The following is a 5083-nucleotide window of genomic DNA, read 5'->3' on the forward strand; positions in this document are numbered from 1 at the left end:
AAGAAGGTTACACGGTATTAAACCTCCAACACCAGGAGAAAACCACCACCCGCTTGTCACCAGGGAGGATCCAAGGTACGGACATTAGAAAGTTGTGCTTCGTGACCATGTGGCAGGGAGAGAATGAGTGAAGAGCATAAGTGCAGAGCGCCATTATTCTGATGTGTGTCAGACAGGCTTTTCTTTGACCCTGTGACCAAACATTCCCTGTTCCTGTTCAGAAATGGATATTTGCACTTGAAGATTGAGATTTTCAATGCTGCCTAAGAGATTTGGATATCCAAATTGAACCAGAATAGATGGGATTTGGACATTCAATTCCCACAGGCTCTGATTTTCAAAGCTGCTTATTTTTAGGGCTAGCTGGACAACAGGAATTCCCCTTTGTGAAAAATGCAGTGGTCTCAATGTTTGTTTTAATTCTGCAGCAGAACAAAAATAAGATCCTTTGATATAGCAGGAACTTGAGCCTGGCTCCCCCACATCCCAGAGGAAATGCCATAACCATTTTCCGACAAAAATAATTTTGTTGACAAATTCCTGACCAGCTGAACGTGAGCCTGAAACAATAGTCCTGATATGTGAACTACCCCACCCACTTTAACAGATGCTGACTTACAGTCTATGAGTCTCAGGCCAGAAGGGACCATCATGAGCGTCTATCTGGCATCCTGCACATCGCAGGCCACAGAATTTGTATACTCATTATGATACTTTAAATGTCAACATTGTTAGCTATTTCACTGTGCAACATCGCATGTGAGAAAGGAGAAGGAAGATCATCTTTTGAAGAGACCCCAGCCGATAGGACCAGAAGCAGGGACTGCTGCAGTGAGAGGAGAAGAATAACTGCAGAATAAGAGGCTAGGTATGGGGAATAAGAGGCTTGGTGGTGGTTACAGTGGATCATAAATGGAATAACAGATGAACAAAGTAGTACTATCCCTATATGACAGGTGGGGAAACTGAGGCACAGCAGGTTGCCATGACTTTTTCCCAGGTCACACAGTAGCGTGTGTGGCAGAGCTGGGAATTGAAGCCAGATCACCTGATTCACAGTCAAGTGCCTGAACCTGCTGCATGGAAAGTGTTGAACCATGAAGTGTCTTCAGCCCCATTAATGCCGAGTCCCTTTTCCCCAGTTGGAGGCTCTGAGTGCAAACTCTGTCCCATGGACCGGCTGTTGCACAGAGGAAGCCTGTTTAGAACAGAAAAAAGAAGACGTTATTTCAGGGCGGGTCCTTGGACAGTCACTGCGGCCAAAAGCGAGTGAGATGGACTCTCTAGCCTGGTGGTTGGGTCACTCACCTGGGAAGAGACCCAAGTTCAGTTGAGCATCCTTTAGGTTCTCTCTAGCAAGGGCTAAAGAGTGTCGGAGGGTGCTTTGTAGGTTGCTTACAAAGTCCAGAATGTTAGTTCCTGGAGAAGGTGTAAACCCCTCCCATTGCTGCTTCACCAACTGTAATGGCCCCTTAACCTCGTGACCATACACAAGTTCAAATGGTGAAAACCCTAAACTGGGATGTGGTACAGCCCTGTAGGCAAACAGCAACTGCTGCAACACTAGGTCCCAATTATTGGAGAATTCGTTGATGAATTTTCGTATCATGGCCCCCAAAGTTCCATTGAACCTTTCCACCAGGCCATTGGTTTGATGGTGGTATGGGGTGGCAACCAAGTGATTCACCCCATGAGTTTCCCACAGTTTTTTCCATGGTCCCTGCCAGGAAATTAGACCCTGAAGCTGTAAGGATGTCGGAGGGCCAACCTACCCTGGCAAAGATGTCTGTTAGGGCCAGGCACACAGTGTTAGCCCTGGTGTTGCCTAGAGCGACTGCTTCTGGCCATCGGGTAGCAAAGTCCACTAAAGTCAGTACGTACTGCTTTCCTCTGGGCGTCTTTTTTGGGAAAGGGCCCAGAATATCCACAGCTACTCGCTGAAATGGGACCTCAATTATGGGGAGTGGCTGGAGAGGGGCCTTGACCTGGTCTTGAGGCTTTCCCACTCTTTGGCATACCTCACAAGACCGGACATACTTGGCAACGTCCTTGCCCATCCCCTCCCAGTGGAAGGACTTCCCCAACCGGTCCTTGGTTCTGTTCACCCCAGCATGGCCACTGGGATGATCATGGGCTAAGCTTAAGAGCTTCCCCCGGTACTTAGTTGGAACCACCAACTGTTTTTGCGGCTGCCATTCTTCCCGGTGTCCACCAGAAAGAATTTCCTTGTATAAAAGTCCTTGGTCTATAACAAACCGTGATCGATTAGAAGAGCTGAGAGGCGGTGGGGTGCTCCGTGCCGCCGCCCAAGCTTTCTGAAGGCTGTCATCCGCTTCCTGCTCAGTCTGGAACTGTTCCCTTGAGGCTGGGGTCACCAGTTCTTCCTCAGACTGTGGACTTGGGCTTGGTCCCTCTGGAAGCGATGTAGGTGATGGGGTTGTTTCCGTTGCTGGTGAACCGCTCTCCGCTGGTGCACCTGAGGGTATTTCAGGCTCTGGCTGAGCCTTTTGGGTATGGCTGTCTGTTGCTTCTGCCAGTTCTGGCTCGCTGGCGCCCTCTGGCGTTGAGTTTGAAGATGTGGTTGCACTTGCTGGTGCTGGTTGCTGTTCCAGTTCCGGGCCTGGGACTGGAGATGCTGTGGCTGTTTCAGTGGTAGGCATGGAATCCGGGTCCACTACTTCTGTCTGGGTCTCTGGTAACACAGACGGGGCGTCTGTGGACGGCTCAGGAACAGGAATGGGTCTGGAAGCTTGCCTGGTTTGGCTACGTGTAACCGTTCCCACTCTCTTGGCCTGCTTCACCTGGTTGGCCAAGTCTTCCCCCAGTAGCATGGGGATAGGATAATTGTCATAGACTGCAAAAGTCCACATTCCTGACCAGCCTTTGTACTGGACAGGCAGTTGAGCTGTAGGCAAGTCTACAGCTTGTGACATGAAGGGGTAAATTGTAACTTTGGCCTTTGGGTTGATGAATTTGGGGTCAACGAAGGATTGGTGGATAGCTGACACTTGTGCCCCCGTGTCTCTCCACGCAGTAACCTTCTTTCCGCCCACTCTCAAATTTTCCCTTCGCTCCAAGGGTATTTGAGAGGCATCCGGGCCTGGGGATCTTTGGTGTGATGGTGGTGTAATGAATTGCACTCGCATGGTGTTCTTGGGACAGTTGGCCTTGATATGTCCCAGTTCATTACACTTAAAGCATCTTCCATCTGATGGGTCACTGGGCCGAGGTGAGTTACTGGAGACTGGTGAGGTGGAAGGGTAGGGTGTCTGTGGCTTTACTTGGGTGGTATGTGGGGTCTTTGGCTGTCCTCGGTTGTAGGGTTTATGGTCTGTGTGCCCCCTGGGGTAATCGTTCCCCTTGACAGTAGCTTTCTTGCTTTCTGCCTGTTTCATCCATTTGGCTCCAATCTCCCCCGCCTCAGCGAGATCTTTGGGTTTTCCATCTTGTATGTACCGTGTGATGTCTTCAGGAACACCATCCAAGAACTGCTCCATTTGTATGAGGAGGTGCAGTTCTTCCAAGGTTTGAACGTTGTTTCCTGTTATCCAGGCCTCATAGTTTTTTGCAATGTAGTAGGCGTGTTTGGGAAATGACACCTCTGGTTTCCACTTTTGGGTTCTGAAGCGCCGACGGGCATGATCTGGGGTTATCCCCATTCTGTATCTGGCCTTGGTTTGAAAAAGTTTATAGTTATTCATTTGCTGCTTAGGCATTTCAGCTGCCACCTCTGCTAAAGGTCCACTGAGCTGTGACCTCAATTCTACCATGTACTGGTCTTCGGGGATGTTGTACCCAAGACAGGCTCTTTCAAAATTTTCCAAGAAGGCCTCGGTGTTATCACCTGCCTTGTAGGTGGGAAATTTCCTGTGCTGTGGAGCAATAATTGGCGATGGGTTGTTAGGATTGGCTGGAGTCTGTTGCTTAGCCTTTTCTAATTCCATGGCCTGTTGGTGGGCTTCCCTCTGGAGTTCTATCTGTCTTCTGTGGGCTGCCTCGTCTTCTGCTTGTTTCCTTCGGTGGGCCACCTCTTCTTCTTCTAGTTTTCTTTTGTGTGCTGCCTCTTTGGCTGCCTGTTCTCTTTGGTAGGCTGCCAGTTTGATGCTTTCTTCCTTTTCTTTCAGCTCCACCTCTTTTTGTCTTTTTTCCAGTTGTCGCCTGTGTTCAACTTCTTTGCTTTGTTCTTCGGCCCCCATTTTTGTCTTGGTAGACATGGTTCCTGTTTTCTTGTGTTGGGGTGCCCTCCGGTGTTTATCTTCTGAACTGCAGGTTCTCTGTTGCCTCCTGAAGTCTGCCTAGCAACAGTGCCTTTAGCTAATCTTCAATGTTAAGTAAACCTGAAAAACCACTTTATTTGCATTTATATAGTGCTGGTAATGACTCTCAATGGGAGTGCTATTGTGTGACAAAAGACTCTTAATAGCACCTTAATGGTTTCTTGCTTATTATGCAAGCCACAAACTGCCAGAGAGAGCAGAAAAAAAAATCTCTCTGGTTCCCTTTTAAAACCAACTGTTTCTCTCTGCTAAAAAGCTCTTAGCAGAGAAAAGAAAAATGTAATATTCCTACTGGCTTCTGGATTCTGTCTATATCCCAACCGCTGCTACACCATGTCATAACCTTAGTCCCAGATTTGGACCTTAGCGTCCAAAATATGGGGGTTAGCATGAAAACCTCCAAGCTTAGTTACCAGCTTGGACCTGGTACTTGCTGCCACCACCCAAAAAATTAGAGTGTTTTGGGGCAATCTGGTCCCCCTGAAAAACCTTCCCTGGGGACCCCAAGACCCAAATCCCTTGAGTCTCACAACAAAGGGAAATAATCCTTTTTCCCTTCCCCCCTCCAGGTGCTCCTGGAGAGATACACAGACACAAGCTCTGTGAAACTACACAGAGTGACTCCCCCTCTCCGTTCCCAGTCCTGGAAACCAAAAGCACTTTCCTATTCCCCCAGAGGGAATGCAAAATCAGGCTAGCAAATCCAACACACAGATCTCCCCCCTGATTTCTTCCTCCCACCAATTCCCTGGTGAGTACAGACTCAATTTCCCTGAAATTTCCCAGTAAAGAAAACTCCAACAGGT

This window comes from Gopherus flavomarginatus, chromosome 12 (genome assembly GCF_025201925.1).
Source record: "Gopherus flavomarginatus isolate rGopFla2 chromosome 12, rGopFla2.mat.asm, whole genome shotgun sequence".
NCBI lineage: Eukaryota > Metazoa > Chordata > Testudines > Testudinidae > Gopherus > Gopherus flavomarginatus.